The following is a 21,784-nucleotide window of genomic DNA, read 5'->3' as shown; positions in this document are numbered from 1 at the left end:
ATGCAGATGTGAAAGAATTAATGAACAATTTAAATAACAGTGGAACCTTTCTGCTCAGAAATACCCATACTTATATAATTTTATATATATGTATATTGCCACGTTCTCCTTCAGCTAACCTTTGTGCAAGAGAAACTTCTGCTGATGTCAAATGACCAGGAGGACATTAGCAGTTGATACTGGTGCCTGTCGGGTGCTGTTGGGTATGTCTCCCCATCACCAGGCTGGCTTCCCTCACTACTGCCACTGACCTTGCAAACAGCTCCGACAAAGGTCGGAATGGATTCATTGATCAGCCAGGCCAAGCATATGACAGTCTGTGCCTTAATTGAATCCCAAAAGGGGGCAGACTGGGTTTTTATTACAGAGGCCAGACGACAGCACTCATTAAAAGCTCCACAGACTGTGTGGTTTACTAATTAGTTTATTATACAGACACCTTGACGATGGGCAAAGTTGTCATTTTGCCCTTTATCGCACAGGGGATGTTGTTAAAAGTTTAATCAGCTAACACTGACCAACTTAGCTTGGCAGGCTGTGGACAGTCATTACCGAGGTCACCCCTGCTGTAGCAATTCTGACAGGGTCACAGCATGAATCTCCAATAAAAAGCAAGTTACATAAGGTAAGAGTGCACCTGAAAGGGAAACAGGAAAAGAGATGTGCTCAGTGGGGAGTAGGAAACAGATGGACTGTTAGGACAAGTGAAGACTGTTACGGTTCCTCTTTGCTTACATTGTTTAACATATGCTTTTTGGAAATATGGGGAGCTCTGAGTTATTGCTGTGATATGTTCATTAGAACACAAGATAGCCTGAACCAAGCGGTGTGTGAAGAGGCATTAAGTACCTCTGTTTTTGAGAAAGCAGGGATGATTTCACTAGTTAAGCAATGCCTAAACCCCAGGTAATGGTCTTGTCCAGAGGGACAGTAAAGCTTGCACTGTGAAAACCAGAGAGTGAAACAACACAGGTTCTTTCTTCTTTCTTCTTTCCAACATGCTCTGGGTAATACCGTAATGTACCTTAGTGTATTTATTCCCTTAGTATGTGGGCATACCTTACATCTTAGACAATTTTTTTGTAAGGTTACTTTTACTTAGTTTTACTACAGCAATGTCTGGAAGTCTCAGCAGAGTTCAGGGCCCATTAATGCTCAGTCTTACACAAACGCCCCCTATCAGCCCCATATCAGAAGACATAGAGTATAACTAGATATGTCAGATTAAAGGAGGCATAAAAATATGAGGCAAAATGACAAAGACCCTTGATCTTCTTTTCAGAATCCCATTGACTAAACCATATTGCAACTTTATCTTTTTACTTTGGAAACTAGCTAAAAATAAAAACCAGCTTGATCTGTCTGTCACACTTATGAGTCAACTTCAGTCAAATCTGAGACTGATAAGCACCTCAGTTCCTTTCAAGTCTTCTGGAAGTTGGTATTTTCCACAAATGCTGGTAGAAGAGTACTATTTTTAATTATTTCCTTGAGGGAAAGACAGAGAATATGGCAGTTTGGCTGGCAAATCAATTGGTCAGCATGCCTAACGTGCCAGATCAGCCGTGGCATGTGCTGTCATTGAGACGTAAAGAAACTTAAGCAGAGGACACAAAGTGGATGGAGAATCTGTGATAGACCATATGGAGTAAGAGAGTATTTGAGGGCAGGTTGGGGAAGCACCATCATTTCACAGGCACAGCCTGGGGAAGTGGGATGACATGAGCAAAGGAGTTTAAAATAGGCTCTTAAGAGAGGGATAGAAAGAAAATGAGTTTGTTTAGGTTGGTATTCATAGAGGATATGGGACCAAATTCCAGATAAAGTAAGACTTTTTAAACTGCTGTGCATGGAACAAATAATTTATTTGAGTGTAGAGCAGTGTGACATGAAAATAAAATCACATTCCAATCCTTGAACAGGATCATGACAGAAACAAAGTAAAGATATCCCCACAAGGAATCTCCTGAACCTGAATTTCAGTTTACAGGGACAGGAGTACATCATCATGTCATCTAGAAGCTGAAAGTGACTGGGCCTGAATGAAAAAATTTCTGGAACTAGCAGTGAACAAAGATACCCGTGATACTGAGTCCTAGCTACAGCCTGTAATGGAAAAAATGCTTGTCAAACTGAAAGTATTTAATAAGCATGGCGACTTTGTTACCCTGAAAGTCTATTAGGGTATTTATTCCTGGCTCCAAATCACCTAGGACAGAATAAGCTAGACACGACTGCATTTTGGCATTGCCATGAAGCTTCATCTGTATTCTTTGTCAGAGATCTGGGTTAGTGTCTCTCATTTCAAATGCCATTCACAATCAGCAGCTGTAAGTCCAGAGTATCAGTTCGCAAAGTGGAAAAAAATATTGGATATACAGGATGCGTTATCTTCTGGAGGCTGGAGCATTGTATGAGATACATTGCATTTGTTTCACTTCTAACTTTGGCTTTTTTATTTGTATTTAGATATCAGCTGAAATTCTAGCTTTGGTGAATTTAATGGGGGATTTAGTTGTTGACTGTAATAGAGAATTTCATGCGGAATATCACTGCATGTATTTGAGACTTGCTTCCTCGAGACGTATGACATTTACAATTGCATCACATGCAGAGTGAAGATAGAAAGATAGGAGACCAGTTTTCTTGTTTCACTTCATTTTTCTTCTGTTTCAAATGTCCAGCACATCCACTTTAATACTTCATCATCATGGAAAACATGAATGGCAGAGTCCATGTCAATCGTGTTCAATCCAACATAACTAAAAGTCTCATTTAAACAGAAAATGCAACCTTTAAATGAATAGGTTAGTATCTGTGTCTAGCTAAGGCATAAACTATGGTTCTGATTCTTCTATGGTCAGGGTGAGAACGTATCAGAGAACTCTGTAGCTTTTTCCAGCCCAGAAACCACACTTCCTTTGCCAAGAAAAGAAGTCCTAATGTGGAAGAGCTCATATGGATGAAAATCTCATGCTGTTCTGGAGCTGAAATATGGTGATGGGCCCAGAAGGCTGGTGTCACCACCTTATTCCCAAATAAATGCATAGGGGGATACAAGAAGGTAAAGCACAACCTGGTGTGCTGCAATGTGTACTATTCATTTTCATTTGAACATTAGCATAAGGTACAGTGGCAGGAAATTTATATCTGTCATCATATGGAGTAAAGATCAATGAGTGTGTACTTACAATATGTCCTGAGCTTAGCACTCTGTGAGGTGTGCAGTATGTGCAGAATGTGAGAGGGAGCCAACTCCATGACAAAACATAACAGATGCACCTGTATTCAAGGCAACATTATCTGAATGCAGGGGACAAGAATAGAAAAAGAATATTGGACAGACCCTCAAATTGCATTCATCAGCATAGTGCCCTTACCTTTAATTTTTACTACCCCAGTTTGGCCCGTGTCTCTATTTGAAACATGGATCCATTCACATTACTCACTCAGGAATCTGGCCAGAGTATATCGCAATGCTGAGGCAAGCAACGGGTCATGTAAAATGGAGGTGCCGTTGCTAGTTAACATGTCTTGGTAGTCACCCCAGGAGTCTTCTCACAGTGACAGATTGCTCTGTTACAACCACACAGGCAAATGCTCCATCATTAACTTACTTTAAAAAAAGCTGCCTTAACCGTGAAACTAAAAGACTCCAACTTTTGCTGTAGCTCCCTCAGGCAATGAAGGAATTTGCGATGTGTGTCAATGAGACATTTGAAATCTCACACATTTAAATCGTCCCGACTTCAACAGCATTTTAAATACACTGAAACTAGCAGCATTTCTAAATTCAAACACTTACCAGTTTCCTTCCCATAAGCTTGCTCCTACAAGCCTCAAAGGCAGTAGAAATGTTATTATGTGAACAAAGCTTCTCTCTGTAACTGAATTATATATAAAGCCATTAAAAAGAGAGAGAGAGAATATAATAATTAATACTTTGTACTACTCTATTACCTTTCTATTGCAGACTAAAGGTATTAATTCTGCCTTAGCCCATCATTTCTCTTCCCATTTTATAAATGGAAAATTTAGGCACGAAGGGACAATGTGATTTAACTGAAGGCACAAGAAAAATAAGTATGAGGGCAGGCATAAAAATCCTGGAAACTGGTTCTCAGTGCTGCATCCACTGTTCTTGGCACCAGCCTTACTGCAAAGCAAAGATACAATGGAAAATAAGTGCCACCAACAACACTATCTGAAAAAGGAAATGCAAATGATTACAATGAAAAACAACAGTGAACCCTCAGTCCCCAGATCTCAGGCTCAGAAAGAAGTAAGGCTCAGTGGAAAGACATATTTAAGTACCATGGCCATTATTTCAAGCCACATGCATGGTGGGCAAATCATGATAGCTTTGCTGCATCGTGTGGTATTTTTCAGTGTTCTTGAAGAAAATCTCATAATCCTGTCCTCCAGTCTTCCACTATGCAAGTCAGTAAGGAGTTCCCATTAAGTTCAGCAGTGTGAGACTGCAATTAAGCAGCAATTAAGAGATACACAATGCAGCCTATTGGAGGGATGAGCTATGTTCTGGCTAACACAATCAGCAAACAAACTCTTTTGAAGTGTTTAGACGTGGCACGTTAGAAAAAGTACCCAGTATGAGGAATTATTGTTCTGCCCTCATGCAGACATAAATTCAGGCTTCACTCAACCCTATAGATAGAGGGACTTGTTTATCCTCCAGAGGGATTTTACATGGCACCAGCAGGCTGCCCACAATGCAAAACCACACCTTTAATGATTGCTTGTGTGAATTCAGAACGACAAAGCATTTCATTAATTGTCCATTCCTAATCAGTCTCTTAATGGATCTATAAATGAATACATACCCTAAGGAAATTGCTACTTTAAAAAAGGAAGAAATTGGGTACTACTTTGAATATTGGCAGACACAAGAGTTGCCTTTTAACTCTGGAGTCATTCAACTTTTGTTGGAGTGTTACATAAAAGCTTTTAATTTACCGAGTACCTTTTTGTGAGTCAAGGGGATCATTTGCGACTAATGAAGAGCAAAGAACATTTTAATAATAGTGACAACTGGCTTTGATATTAATATTGTCTCCAAAAAAAGTCTCTTTTGAAGTCTCTGAGATTAAGAAAATCCTTTATATTCTATCCAACCGTGTTAATAAAATTGCCTTGCCTACATAATGTTCACTCCAAAGCGAAAGTAATTTTCCCCCATTTAGTTCCCTGTACTATCCTTTGGATATTTTTATATAAATTTTTTCTCACTTGTCATTTTTCTGTGCATCAAAATTCCTAATTTTTCATTAGTTTTGAAAAATTATATTTAAACGAAAATCCAAGTGTAATGCTTTATTTCTCACAAGAACTTGAACACATTCTATATTTTTAAAAATTGAAGCCTTTTTGCATGTCATAGATATTTCTTGGGATCTTTTTAGGGGGGAAGTAGAACAATGTTTATGTTCCTTCAGTGTTTCTTAGAATTTCTGGAGTCTAGTAAAGGATCAGAAAAAACAGATTAGCTGATAACAATATTGTTAGCTGAAGATCCCTTCACATGTTTACATAGGCTAAGAAATTTAGCTGATATACAGAAATATATAAATTTAAAATGTTGCTGAAAATGGCATTATCCATTTAAACAAAAGACCATGCCTTGAAATGCTCTGCTACTCCAATAGGATTTACTCTGAGGATAGGAACAAAACCCCAAATTAATATGGGGCCTTTATCCTCCTAAGGAGATAGCACACTTGTCTCTGTGTGCTAAGGGACATGGTATTTCCACACCCAGTCATAGGGTTTGTGATTCCTGACCACTTCTCGTTTACTGTTGCCAAGGTGAATTGCAATCCCAGTGTCATAGTTATGGTTTCTCTAACTGCAAAGTATTACATGGTGCCATCTTCCCAAATTTTGCCTCCCTAAATTCTTCCTCCATTTTCAAAGGAGCTTATTTTCTCATCTTTTTCATAACAAACTGTTATTCAGTATTCCATGTCTTTCAGTAACTGCCATATTCTCCCCAGAGAGAGCTGAATTTGAGTGGTATATATGACACGGGCAGGTGCTTTTCCCTGTAGGAGTGCTAAATCAAAGCCTTCTTCAGGAAGGTATCAGTTTTGTAGAAACTATGACAGAAGAGAAGGAAAACATTAATCTAATTCTGTTACATATTTGTTTTTCCATGAACAATGCCATATAGATGTTACGTTTCACTTAAATTTGAGAAGAAACTTCTTCTCAGTAAGGGTAACAGAGCACTGCAACAGGCTGCCCAGGGAGGTTGTGGAGCCTCCTACTCTGGAGACATTCAAAACCCACCTGGACGCCTTCTTGTGTAACCTTATCTATGTGTTCCTGCTCTGGCAGGAGGATTGAACTAGATGATCTTTCAAGGTCCCTCCCAATCCCTAACATTCTGTGATTCTGTGATTCATATGACAAACCCCGAGCTCATGTCATCAATTCAGGTGAACATGGAGATGACCACAGTTGAGAGTAGGTTACTTCTGTTAGTGAGTTCTGCATCCCTAAGAACTTTATTACTTTATTAAAGTTATGGCAAAACAAGACGTATTTATGAACTGAGAGACACATTATTAGTTAGTTCCAGTGAGTGGTATCAGCTGCCAACGACTGATGAGAAAACAGTGTCTCTAAAAAAGGTGGAAGCAATATAACAGACCCAGTTCCTCTTGTGTTTAAATTTTGTCCTCAGTCTTTCATTTTTTAAATGAAACACCACTCAATTTTCCCGCAGTTTTCAGAGAGGGTTACAAGTTAAAGCAATACACTTGCTTAAGAATCTTGTTGAATCGTGACTGCATATGATGTATTGCAAGTCATGAATCATTTGAAGCATAAACCAGAAAAATTTCTTTTCCTTCAGTTTCTTTTGTACTGCCCATGATGTATTCCCTCCAGCTCTTCCTTAATTAGGGAAGTTAAGACCAGTAATTCATCTCCAGTTGTTTCCTCCAAGCAGTAGCAGCAGTAGAGGTATTAGCACAGACCATGGTTATCAAACTCATTTTCACCAGGGGCCACATCAGCCTCATGGTTGCCTTCAAAGGGCCAAATGTAATTTTAGGACTACCAAGTACCTTCCCATCAGTCCCAAAAAGCAATGCTATTACTCTTTGTACCTTTTCCAATGAACAGACAACACAACAGTCTTCTCAGGACACAAACACAGAGCAAAAGAAGGCTACAATCTTATGCTGAAGTCTAAAGATGTCTCATGTCCTTGATATGTTAAATATGGTCCAGTTGTGTTATACTCAGTGAGGGACAGAATAACATGCAACACTTCTCTCTCTTCTTGGGGAAGCCTCTCATAGTACATATTTTGGGTAGTTCTGACCAAATCCAAGTCCAGTTTCCTGTTTTGATTTTAACTATTTTTAGTTACAGGGGAGACTGCAAGCTTTGTACCACCTTTAACCAGAAACTCCAGGCACGGGATAAATATTTGTAATTTCGACACTGAGAGAAGTTTGCTACAGGGTAACTAAATGTAGACCTACAGCTGATATTTCTGGACAAGTTTCTAACAAAGGGCTGATAAGTCTAAGGCTGCTGACTTAGCCTTCTCTATGGATATAGGGATGCCATTGCTAGAGTAAAGATAACCAAGAAGGTTATGAGGGGCCACAGAGATCCCTGTGATCTGCAGAAGCTAGAGTGCCCACAGGGGCTCATTCACTTCTACTGCACCTCAAAGTGGTAGGGAAAAAGGACCTTGTCTTGTGTTCATTCAGATGGAGAAACCTTTTATGGGAGTTTCTATAATGCTTCATTTTGAAAGACTATATGGTAACCAGAGCAGGATGACTATATAATAAGGCTCACTGGCTCTCTGATAGAAACTTTCATAAAGGAAGAAGTTACTGATGAAAGTGAATGGGATTTTGTGTGTGTGTTTCTTGTGCAGCTTGAGGTTTCATGCAGGCTTTAGTGCTTGTAAAATGAGGGACAACAGGTGAGCAGGCCACAAACCTTAACTCCCTGTGCTCTCTTCCTGAAAGTGAAGGAAGAGCATCAAAGAGAATGAGAGTGACAGACTTTCTAACTGAAAGGCATTGTATATTCTTGCTTTAGGTCATAGCCATGGTTTGCATCACAGAGCACAGCCTGTTTAATTTAATATTTATGAACTCATTTTTAGGGTGCAGCCTTAAGTGGGCCTGGAATCTTACGGTGATAGTGGAGAGTTACAGCCATTTTTTTTTTATTTGGTTCTTACTTTTGGCAAATTTAAAACTTTCCATTTATGCCCAGGTGTTGGATGCTTCTTTTATTACAGATCATTTTCCCATTTTTCCTTAACCTCTCTTCTTCTCTGCTCATCAGGCTGAAAAAGTAAAAGCCCTACCATGTCACTAAGTTTATACCAATACTTTTACATGTATACTTCTTTTGTCCATAAAATATATTAAAACATTACAATATACACACGAATGTAGAGAAACAATCAATGAAGCATGGATAAATTGTTCCCACCAAATGCAAAGAAGAATCTTGCTTAACTCCTGTTTCTGCCTTCATGTTAAGTTCACTTTTGTACATGTCTCACTAAGTGAGAAAGTGAAAAAATAAATGTGTGTAAAATATTTATTATAATAGGTGGGGAACAACATGGCACAATACTGTATTTGTAGTTCTAAGAAAAAGTATAAACTACATTTTTTCAAAGATCTTAATAATTTTAGAGGTGTTGAGAGGTATTTCTGAAATAGCTTTCAAGCTATTCCATCTTCTTGCTAATTTGATTTTTCAAGTGTTTAGTATGCTATTTGTTACAGATATAGTTGTATTACTGTGTGCCCATACCATAATCATATCATCTCAGTTATGAGAACAAATAGACTCACTTGAGTAAGTGTTCACATTTGCAATGCAATTGAGAACTGGCATACTGTGAATGTGGCTCAACTGGTGTTCCACTACTGTGTTCTAGCATCAGACTTCAGCAAACAGGTGTCTTCTTTGAAGTGCAAAATGTCTTTTTTGTCTTACACACCAACATAGTAGGAAGATCAAATACAAAAAGCCTTTTTTTAGTGAGCTGACAGGATGATCTGAAGGACAGAATTGATGTTAATAGGAGCAACAATAAAGTAAAACCGATGCTTTTTGTTAAGTTGTTGGGGTATTTTTGGATAGATTCTGCTCATTTTTATTTTGCCCAGTAGGATCCCTGATCAGTCCCGTCATTATCTACTGAACTAGCTAAAACATGATGCTGGAAGTCCCAGTGGGTTTTGGCTGTCCAGCACAAAGAAATAAGAGATTTGTATATGTAAAGAATAAATTAGAGATCACTTTGACAAATGTGAACTTTTCCTGTTATTTCTGGGTGGGCTGAAATAATCCAGAGCAGGTGAATAGGAAAATGAGAGAATGACTAGAAACCTGGAATGCAGGAAATGGGCAAACGTGGTATCTGATTTTTAAACAGGGAAGAATTTCAGATAAAGGAATTCTAGGCCAAACAGATAAGGAGCAATACTCAACCCACCTGTAAGCAGAGGATATAGAAGTGATAAGTAACAACTGACAGATACATCAGACTAAGAATCTGTCAAACTAATCAGGTTTCCTTCAATGGCAGGGTAACTGGATTCGTGGAATTAAGTAGTTGTGAGTCACCATCAGATTCTGACATGATTTGAAAGACATTACCATAAATAAATCAAGAAAGTGCAGAATGGGCAAGTACTGTAAGCACATCAAGTTAGAAAACAGAATTAAAAAATATTTATAAGTGTGTTTCTGTTAAACAAGGGCAATGCAGAGAAGGAAGAGAGGAGTCATACTTTGACCTACCCTGGGTTTAGTATTATTCCTCATTTTCAGTAACGAAGGGTGGAACTGAGCATATGTAATTTTTGTAGATCATACATAAATCAAGATGAGTCACAAGGACCTTGGAGGACAGGATTAGATTTCAACACAGTCTCAGCAAATTAGAGTTTTAGTCTGGAAAAATAAGAGTTCGTTTAATATGGCCCAGACCGAGGTGCTATGCTTATTTTTTTTCTTCCTGACTGAACTTGTGATTTCTGCCCAAATACAGGATAAAGGAGGGTTGCCTACACAGCGGATTTGCCAGGAATGGTTTTGGGGTTATAAGAGATAATAATCTGTATATAAATCAGTAAGTTTTACCACTCGTACTAGGATGTATAAAATGAAGTATCATATATAAATTGTGGCAAGTAATCTTTTCAATCTTCAGGTAAAGTCCTCAACTCTCATCTCCTGTTCAGGTTACTACATTTTAAGAGAGATGTGAAGAAAGCAGAGGCAGTCCAGAGGAAAGTGACAAAAATGATCAAAGACCTATAGAAAAACATCTTACAAGCAAAATTTGAGAGGATCAGGCTTGTTAAGTCTGAAGATCAGAAAACTGAAGGCAAAGTAATAACAGTTTTCAAATTAATTGTTTCCTGTGAAGTGAATGGCAATAAGTAAACTTCAATGTACAGTGAAAGCAGAAGAGGGAGGTTGTCAAGGGTTGTTATGTGGAACATCAGGGTCCCTTTCTGTCTATGATTTTCCATTTCCTCTCAGAAGAAGGAAAGAAGTTCCTCCCTCTTCCTACCTCTGTCCTTGCAAAATTAGAATTATTCAGTAGATTTAAATCCTGGAGCCTAAGTCAGTATTTAGGCAAATGTTAAATGTAAAACTTCCAAAAAAAACCAAACCAGTCTGGTGTCTGTTCATTAGAGATTTAAGCATATAACTAAATTTAAGCTATTCAAGCACTTTAACTACTCAAGTGATTGAAGTCGGGTGATGTTTGTTAGATATATCTGAACTTAATCTGAGTTGGAACTAATATATGTGTATTTGGCTATATCAGTTCCTCGATTGCTTAGGAATGTATACATATGTAAATAGAAAATTGATGCAGTTGAACTGAGGTCTCAAATTTCTGCATGTACACATTATAGACCTTCATCTCTTCCCCTTTTTCCCTCCCCAGCAGGGGGCTATACATCAAGAATTTGTGTTCTGACCTTACAGTTTGAAAGGTATTGAGTGCTTTAGCCTCCAGTATTGAAATCATTGGATGTCTGTTGCTGACTCAGATGGAAACAAGGTTAAGCCTGTAAATAGTAACATTATTGAAAATCACTTTTTAACTGCAATTTCCTGACTAACACTGAGACTCATTTTATCAAGTCTCTCCCCTAAAATCATGTGTGAGGGTTTGTACATCCACACACCTACTAACCCGCTGCTGGAAAAGCAGTCAGCTGTTCCCACATTTTTGGGAGGACACTTCTGAACATGGAGCTATTAAAATAATAATTTATCTGTTACTCTGCAGTCTGGGAAGTGATCACAGTCAGGACCTACATTGACACTGCACACCTGTGGGGGCCCACAATCTTCAGCTACCCAGGTTTTCTATGGAAATGAACGCAAATAAGTCACTTCTGTTAACTCCTCCTTCACCGAGAAGGTTGGATGGCTCTAAAAGCATCACTGCCTCCTAAGCATTAGGAAATGTGTGAAATATCTGTTCCTGTAGAGCTAGCAAGCTGATGGCCAAAAGGTGGCATTTGGTGATAGACCATGAGGAGCTAAACTGTGCCAGTTGAGTGCCTGAGATAGTAGTTAGGTGCATAAATATCTTCAGGAATCAAGCCCATAGAAAGCAATGGAAAATTCTAGGAAGCTATCATTAAAATTAACAATTAGGAGTAGATTTTTTTCTTTTTTTAATCTTCAGCTTTGTAAGTCTTAATGCTAAATTATAGAATGTCCTGAATTACAATAATGGGGTAGAATCTCATTTTCTACCCTCAGGTAAAAGATCATTTTTCTATTAAATATTTCTGTTAAAAAATATTTGTTATATTCTTGTGTATTTGTTATTATATATTTTCATATCTTTCTAATATTTATTCAAAATATTTAGATTCTTTTTTCCAGCTGCAGACTATTTTTATGAACAAAACCACACTGTGATGTTGTCAAAATAATATAGCATGAAATCTGTCGATGGCATAAAATGAAAGTATATGTTAATTAAGTAGTAGAAATTGTTGCTCTTTGCTATTAAGGCATAGTTGTCTTTGCTGCTGAGAACTAATATAGTGATGAAAAATGAAGGTCAGTTCCTCATCTGATATGAATTGGTTTTGTTTCATTTTTTTTCAGAATTTGCACCTGCTGATATCAGTGGCATATTGTTGGTTAACCCTGTGGGAAACTACTTTTAAGAAGCTCTGGTTTGCACTACCTAATGTAATGTTATGTGAAGACTCATGTTATACACTTAGGACCACACAAGTATGCCCACCAAATAAGGAAAACCTTACCAGACTCCACAGCGGTTGGTATAAATTGTGCAATGTAAAGGTAATTCTGGTAGGAAAGAAAAAGAGTTTTGTTTTTGTTTTAATTCTTTCACTTCTAAAAAAATCCTGTTGATTCAATCTTTTTTCTCTCTTATCTGATCTAGTAAAACAGCTAAAGTCTGATACTGAGTGTCAGTAAATTCAAAAGCTGTTATGAATAACTAGTGATAGTATTGTACAGTGGATTTCCCAAGGTATTCTGTAATAGAAACAAACAAGCTCTGGCAGTACAATATTAAGACATACAACATTTCAGCACTTTCTGCACTTCCAACAATTAAATTAGTCTACCCTGTGCTGGGCTACAGGAGGAGGAGCAAAATTCTCTTCCCATATGACCCTGTGGAGTATTAAACCTAGTTATTTTATTAGCTAAAGACTCTCTTGGGATAGCCAACTAAAATTATCATATCCTCTCACACACATAATGTAATTAAGACCTCTATACAAAAAGGTACTTAAGCACATGCTTTACCTTAAGCACAACGGTAGACCTCTTGATTTAGTCAGGATTACTGCTGGGTTTAAAATTAAGTGCATGGGTAAGTGCTTTGTATTGAGGTTCCCATCACCAGAACAGCTAGAGAGCTATCAGGAGATAAATTTTGCCTTGTTATCCAGGATTAAAATGGACGAACTACAATGCTTTTCCCCCTCAAGTTACTTTTGATGACTACTCAGAACCTTCTGCACAGTGAAAACTGCAGGATCTCTGATGTCTCATCTCAATTAAAAAAAAAAAATTAAAAAAATAATAAAAAAAAGGATATATTTTGCTGTGGGCACTGAGGAAGTGTGAGAATGTTTTCTCTGAGATTTAACTCCTCGATACATAGAATTTTTTGCATTAACATTATATGGTCAGTACAAGGTAAGCCTCAGTCATCAAACATTGCCGAAACTTTACATCACTGACCTCTAAGACCAGAAGTGGGACTATTCCACAGTATACTTCTGTGTTTACAGGCAATGGTGTAGTGTTACTTCTCCAAAGGAGAAGTTCAGTCATAGCCTAGAAAGAAGACAGAAAACCTCAAATCAGGACTAAAGAAGATCAAAGGATTGAGTACCTGCTCTATGTTACCTGTTCTGGGTTTGAGCTGTTCTAGTACAAAGACGAAATGTCCTATAACGTAATGCTGCATCCTCAACCATACTTTTATACTCATGTAGCAGCTTACAAGAATGTGCACCTACACTCTCCTGAAATGTACACATAGACACAAATGCTCCAGATTGGTGAGGTGTTTGCAGCTGTGTCGGGGTTGGCATTTCTTTGGCAGGGTTGCTTTGACAAATTCAGGAAAATGAAGTAACTCATGATGTTAAGATCATTAGCAAGTTTCTTTTTTGTTTTGTTTTGTTTTTTTCCTCCTTAAAATGAAATCATGGTACACCTGCTGAGAAAAAAGAGGAAAGGACAGAAATGCCAACAGGCTGTGGCTGTTCCATGCCAAATAAGAGAGCTTTGGAGACCAATTTCATATTAGCTAGATATTGCTTTTTATATTTGTGACTTTTAAATGCTATGAAATGCCCTTAACACAGGCATTTCCTTGCACAACAAGCTTGGAGTATCCAGGGAAAATGCGTATCATCCCTCACTCTCCCCTGAACACAACCGTAAGTGTTTGAGGTGTAATGGAAGTATTGTCATTCCCTGGTCATTTTCTGCTGGGTACCAGAAATTTGTATCCAGTCAAATCTCCTGATGGTCATGAGCCAAGGACACTGCTGCTGATCATGTTTCACTTTCCCCTTAGAGAAATCTTTGTTCATCTGCTTTGTCACAATCTTATCAGTCCTGAGCACTAATTTTGGATAGAAAATGTTGAGCAACCAATCACATGCATTTTCTTCTATGCTTTTAGGTCCACCTGCTTCTTCCCCTTTTACTCTTCCTTTCAGTCCTAAATGCATCTTTTCCTCGTGCTCTCCTGGCTGTCAAATGTCTCTTATACTTCACCTGAAGGAGAAAATCCCTTAAGCTATGATGCGACATGTTCAATGCGATCAAAGGGAGTTTGGTTTGTGTTAATCTAGATGTGCTATATTGTGCCACCTGGTGGGGGGGAGAGTGGGGCGAGGTGTGGATGTGCCATATTGAGAAACCATATATTACTTATCTCTGAGCTGTAGCACAGAGAAATAAACAGCCATATGGCAAATGAACTTCATTTTGTATTGCTTGGTTTTATTTGTTTCAAAATAGCACAGTGCCACAAATCCAGAATATTAACAATGCTCCATCTGGAAAGTGGAAGGTTTTGCTGCTTTGCCATCGCAGCATGTTAGCTCTCTTGAAAAACTTTGATTGCTCTCCCCATCTCCCTGCCTTACACCTCAGGGATTTGCCATAACCAGGGAGGTCAGTGAGAAGAGAACACCTTTCTTTTGTCTTTGCCGGGCTCATTAAAAGCTCAGATGCACAAAGAAGTATGTCAGATATTTAATAAACAGAATCAAGTTAGAGATATAGCTTGACAATTTCTTTACTCTGTGATTTCTCTTATTTTTAATGGAGCAATTTCTCATTCTGCCATTATTTGTCTGGAAGAAAGTTTGGTTGGAGAAAGTCGGTGACCAGCTGTGTGCTTTTGTTATTCCAATATAAAATGGAGATAATTCATACCACTATAAAGACAAAGCAATGATTATTACAGTATGTAACTATCATTCATCATTATTCTTATATTGAAATGCACAACTTGAACCTCCAAGAAACGTGTATGTATTATTTAAAAAGGTCTGGGTAACCACTCACTTTACTACTGTTTCTTTACATGTCAAAATAACTTTTTGCCATCTAAATCACTTACAATAAATTATTCTTGGCCTATATTTGTAACCATTATTACCTTTTAGGGGCACAAAGACACAGTGTTCACGATCATACAGTGATGTTCTGATGCACAGCCTGTTTTGTAGAGTTCACAGTCTAACTTCCCTCACACATAATCAAGTTAACATATATTAATGATTTACCACTTGGGATAACCAACTTTGGGCAAACTCCTAGGCAATAACAAATATAATTGCTTAATTTGCCATATGAGCAGTTTAAAGTGGTGGGTTTTTTAATGCCTCTTATGGCAGTCAAATATATGCCAATGGAAACTTGTGAAATTTTGTGTTTGAACAGTAAGTCAAGAGAAATGTAGCGTTATAATTCCCCTTTAAAAATGAGGTATAGCCAAGATATATAAAAAACAAACAGGAAGGTTGTTTGAACATACAGATTAATATTTGCAAGTAAATAGATGGTTGTGCTTATCAGTTATCATTTGTAAGTGGAGCACTGGTAAGTGTGGCTATATGACTGGTTCCACATCTGTTGTAAATGTCATGTACAGTGTTTAAAGGGTCTTCATGCTCAGTGTGTAAAAAGGCCTGGTACAGGTCAGGAGCCAGCAAACAAGCAGTAACATGGTACAGAACACAAATACAAACATTAGTATACAAAAATACGTCTATCTATATACTTGTTGTACAGAACTGAACACATTACCTAAATTCAAGTACCATTTCTCAGCTTGGAGCTCATTATCCTTTTGTTTTATTATTTGGACCCTATCTTGTTTCTCATCTTACCCTCAAAAGGAAGTTGCCATTCCTTCCAGATTTTAGGAAGAAAAACTTTACAGTTCTGTGCATTTACATGTGATCATACTTCCAATGTCTTTAGCCCTTCTAATCCTTCCTCAAGCAATCAGAGGTGTGAGTGAGTATATTAAAAACTTCGACAATCATGAACAATGCAGTTCTAATTATAGGAAAGTGACATACTGTAGTCAATCTCTCAGCAGTTCTAATTATAAGACATCATGAGATTAAATTAATAAATAATGAAAGTTAATTTAGAAGAAGTTCTGCAAAAAAATGTAAATGACATTTTTACATACAAGTAGAATTTGTAGTTAAGCCGAAAAACGTCATACAATAACTTCATAGTTGCATGCACAAGTCTATGAATACTTTGCTTTGATCTTTTTTCTTCAGATGTACTGGCAGATCATGTAGGCTGTCAAATGGACATGCTAATTATCCATTTACAAAATTTTCTGTGCTTAGTAACAGATATAAATTCAAATAAAACTGTATTTCAATCTATACTAGACATGGACGGCAACGTTTTCTCCTCTACCTCTGTATTCATTTTTCCTGTTCATCCGTCGACCACTTCACCTCTCTGTATTTTAAGACCTATGTACCTTAATCACACAAAAGACAAAGTCTCATCGTCACTATAAAATGCAAATTATTATGCATGTCTTTTACCTCCCATCCAAACTTAAGTCACTTGCTTTATTCTTGGTTTCTTGTCCCATCCCCAAAATAACCTGTATTGTTTTATTCTCTATCTTTTAAATGCTATTATGAAGGCCAAACCACTTAATAGACAAGGTTCTTCTCTGATGCCTACTTAGTCTGGTAATTTCATTTGGGTTCTATGTAGTTTCCCCTCGAACAGATTGATTTCTGAGATCAGCTGCTCAAAGGGGAAGGTAAGATGTTCAAAAGTGACTAATGATCTGGGGAATCTGGAATTTTAGCTGTCAATTTTTATTTCCAATATTTCTTGGAAATCAGGTTCCTTTATTTATTTGGTGGCACCCAGAATCAGTATTCACTTTCAAACTTCTGGTCAAATGGGCAAAACATACCCCTATTTATAAATCAATGTTGAGCAGGAGCTTTGCCTTTGATTTTCTTAGAAACAGACATTGAAAAAACATTTCACTTATAAAAGACATAAGACTTCAAGCTGCCAAAATTCCTTAGCTTCAACTTACTGTGTCTTTTTCTGGGATCCATACTCATACTATTACAGTTGTCAGCAGCACCAGGTACAAGCTTGCAGTTGATCACAGTCCCAGAAGTGTTTAATGGTTTAATATCAAAGTATTAAAGGAAAGTTATTTGTTCTGTATTTTTCTCCTTAAAAGCAGTGAAAGGTATAATGGTGAAACAATGGGCAAAAATATTTAAACTATGGCCTTGTCTCCAGTGCTTAGCAATGGACAGCCTTGAAAAAAATGTGTCTATTAAATAACTTTTTCTGAATGTGGTGCTGTCCATGGCTGAGAATTCCTGTGTTAATTATAGTGAAATGGAATAACCATGAGGGAATAAACACATTTATCTTCATCTCAATTTTAGCTACTCTTGTGTATTCTTAAAGCTCATCATCTAAAATCATGACAGACAGACTCTCTGCAACTATTTACTGCTGTTGTCACCTCCATCAGCACAGTGAGATCATAGTGGTCTTTTAGTTTCATATAAACACTTACTTTACAGAGATAATAAAAGACATTCTATCACCAGCTTTACCTGGCTCTTCCAATGCCTTCCATCTTAAAATCATAACTGGTATTTCCTGGAGGGATTTTTTTTTTGGGGGGGGGGCGGGGGGTAAGCACCATTTCTATTCCAAACAGCCACCCAATAGCACAACTGCCATGGCACACCCTCCCCTTTCACCCTTACTTCAGGATCCAGTTCCTTCAAGAATACAACTTTGAATTTAAGGACTTGGTAAAATAATTGGAAAATATTATCTCTTGTGATTGTGAAAAGCATCACAAACAAGTGATTTAGCAAGAGCTGAAAAGTCAAAAGCTGAAGAACCTGCTTTTTTATTACATTATAACCATGTTTTCCTGAACAACTTCCATGTGCTTCAGATTATGCTGCTGGAGTTCTACTGTGTATCAGAGACATAATATAAAATTCATCAGATTAGATTATATTATACTTTTAAACTTATAGTTTTTCTTAATTTAACTATCTATAAAATGTGTGTTTTCACTTACCTTTCTTCCAAGACTCTTGTAAAAGTGAATCATTGTTGGTGGGCTACCCTGAAAACAAGAAGTGCTGTATTAGTTCAAAAGTGGAGTATAATTTGTTGCTTTGTAAGACTGCATTAATCAGTGCTATTGGAAAGACAGATCTGATCATCATAAGTTTCCACCTCCTGGATGTTTTCAAGTGTCCATAGAGTTGTTGAGTATTTTTTAAGATTGAGTTCTTTATCACAGATTTGAATTTTACTCTTTCAGATACAGTTTTAGTTTAATAGTTTGACTTTCAAAATCATCCTATAGGATTTCTTGGCATCAGTCACACACATAGGTTTTAGAAGGCAAAGGCTGTTAGCTCTGCACTTCTGCCATCAACTTTTTTGAAGCCAAAAGTGGACCAAACACATTACAACAGAGTTTCATCCTAGGTTGCCAGCAAACAACACTTTTAGACTACAATTGTCATTCATTAAGTGTTTAAGAAAAAAACCAGGTTAATTTGGTAGAAGACTGAAAGGTAAACAGTAAATTAAAGCAAAAGTAAGCTTTTGTATTTAGTTTATTTCTCCTTCTCTGCTTGGAGCAATTTCATATTTCTCTCATGCACCACAAATGCAAATTAATATTAACACCTACTTCTTTGTAAGTTTTGTAAAATTACTTTAATACATTTTATGTATCAAGTGCAGGTCTTTTTCTCTTTTGCTATAATAATCATAGAAGAGTAAAGAAATGACAACAAATGCTAATGTAAATGTTAATTTTTATTTCTTGTGAGTGTGTATGTTTGTGTGTGTGTACACGTGTGAAACGTAGTTTGTAATCTAAACCTGGCAGGGGGAGCTATTACACTTCTGTAATATTTGTGAGCCAACTTGCTCAGAATTCAAGCCAGATAGTTTGCTATTCCTTAGAAAACTTAAATTAGATGGTAAAATCAAGGCAAATGACACCCAAATATACTTCTCTTGCCTCATACATTGTTTCTTCATGTCCTAAAAGGAAGCCTGCGCTCAATGAATGGGAATTCTAATTTTATTTCTAGTTTTGTGGTTGAGCAAAATTAGAAATGTACTTTCCCAGTGTTGATTATATTCACATCTGGCCTCAGAGCAGCAGGTAAAAATCTATTCTGTACATTACCTGGGTTTTCATTTGGATTAAATAGATATGAAAACTATAAAGTATTTGGAAGATAGATTTATTTTTGTGCCAGTATGAAGCTGTATACGAAAATCAGAAATGGGGTTTCATTCAAAGGTATTGATAAATAATCTGTTCTTCCAAACACTGGAAAAATGGAATTTGAACTTTGGGAGTTAGAACTATTCTGATAGTAGTCCTTTGAACACTAATAACTTTGAGGCAAGTTCTGCAGTCTGGATCGTGTTTAACATGCATGTTATCAATTCATACAGGAAACAATTCTGACCTGCTTCCAAAGATGGAGAATCAGCCAAATTTCACCAGAGTCATATGATTTTTGTGAGAGTGAGAGGAGGTCGTATTTTCCAAGATAAGACAAACACTGTTATTTAGAATTTGACTCCTGAACTTCTCATGTTTTACTTGTGTTTTAAAACATTTGCTCTAAAGAGAGGTTGAAACAAAAAGAGAAAGAGTGTTTTGTGGGTGAGGGGTAGTGCCTTTATATGTGCAGAGCAGGAGAATGCTCGCTTCTTCACTCCAGAAGCATAACATACAAAATTCTTCAGATTCAGCGGTGTCCTTCAAGTAGAACATGATGCAAAACCCAAAATATATTGACTTTTTTTTTTCCCTTCTTTTTATTTGTCATTGTCTTTGATTTGTCTTTATTTGTCTTTGATTTCTATAAGATTCTCTTCTACTAGCCAGTCCTTGCAAAATGAACCATAGCAGCAAGATTTTCTCATGTGACTGCTCACAAATAATATTTTTAGGATTATTCCTCTTTTCTTGTCTTTTATTTACATTGCTTATATGTCTTACGAACAGAATCTGTTTGGAGTTCCTATCAAATGATAGCCAAAATCACAAAAGAAAAAACTCCAGTCCATTACCACTTATCTTCTTTTTCCTCTTCCCATCAATTTCTTAGGTTTAGAAAACTGATTGTTGGAGTCCCACTCAAAGTATAAGTGGATTGAAGTTACAAGACCAAATATTGAACTGTATCCTGTACACTACTTGCACAGCACTCTTAGAGCAAGACATGGCAAAGACAGTGCTGGAAAGCTCTCTCCTACACCTTATCAGGTCTGTTTTCACAATCTATTTGACTGCAGAAACATCTTGCCCTCCATATGTATCTCACCTGGCAAGAAAATCATGAGATCGTAGCAAATATTGGAGAAACCATGGGTTTTAGGTGCCTTTTCTTCACTGCCCCATCTTTCTGTCTTAATGGGTAGGCATTAATTTGCTCTGCCTATGCTTTAGGGCAGAGGGCACAAAGCTACAGTGGACAGCTTTAGCTCTTACACTTCAGCAGGAATTAGTAATGCAAGCAAACAGCACCCTGGTTGTGTGGTTTCTGGTTAAGAGCTGGTTTGTGTCTGGCTGATCTGGGGCACAAGAAGAGCTAGTCTGTAGACTGCCAGACACAAGCAACATTTACAGGCACTTCCTCAAACTTGAGAATGTTACTTTTATTTTAGAAAAAAGCAGAGATCATCACCTAATCCCTTGACCACAGGTGCTGGGACTTTAAGAAGAATAACAAATATCACAACAGTCCCAAAGAAAACAGTGAGAGCTGGCATTGCTGCTGGTGGTAATTTGAATTTGTGAACAAAGTTCAGGCAAACTATTGGTTTCAGTCTCATTTGACATTCAGGGCAGTGTTGATTTTTATGTACTTCTCTGGTGAGACCTGAATAGTTTTTACTACACTAGTCAGGACAGTTACACCTTTGATGCAGCCTGTAGCCCTCATACTTCTGCACCCAGCTGAATTTTATTCCCTAAGACTCAAGTGAGAGGTCAGCTTTTCCCAGTCATCGCAATTATTGTGCGTAACAATCACACAAATCTCTGCAGACAAATATGACGATTACACAAAGCCTGAAAGATGACTGCATTTTTGTGTTCAAATGAGACACACAGATTTTAGACTCTACGTGCTGCAAGTGCTGCTCTGTTTTCCAACAACACTGATGAAAATTAAAGTAAGGTCTGTGATAAGGACACTAGACCAGGAATGAAGATAATCTGGTGTTATTTCTAGTTCCCTTATTCACCTGAGCAGCGAATCTATAGAAGCCATTTTTTTCCTTGACACCATTTTACTAGTCCAATTTTACTCATTTAAAACGTAAATTGGAGATTATTGCTGACTCTGAGGCAAGGATGTGCCCATAGATCTAAACCTAACAAACACAGTAAATTAAGGTGTAGGTGTGAAAGCAAAGCATTTGTGCACCTGCTTATCAAATATCTATATACAAATGCCCGTTTAAATTTGTGAATTCTGAGTTCTGTTAACAGACACATCTTTTACTGTAAGTCTACTAACAATTTTGTTTCTTGTAAAGAAGAAAAATAGTGTCCTGATGCTGTTGCTGTGGTGCAAGTTTCCTGCATACTCGTGATTCTTTGAATAAAATATAATCAATACTAATTTCCAGTGAAAACACA

This window comes from Nesoenas mayeri (assembly GCF_963082525.1).
Source record: "Nesoenas mayeri genome assembly, chromosome: 1".
Taxonomy (NCBI): domain Eukaryota; kingdom Metazoa; phylum Chordata; class Aves; order Columbiformes; family Columbidae; genus Nesoenas; species Nesoenas mayeri.
This window is presented reverse-complemented; position numbering follows the sequence as displayed.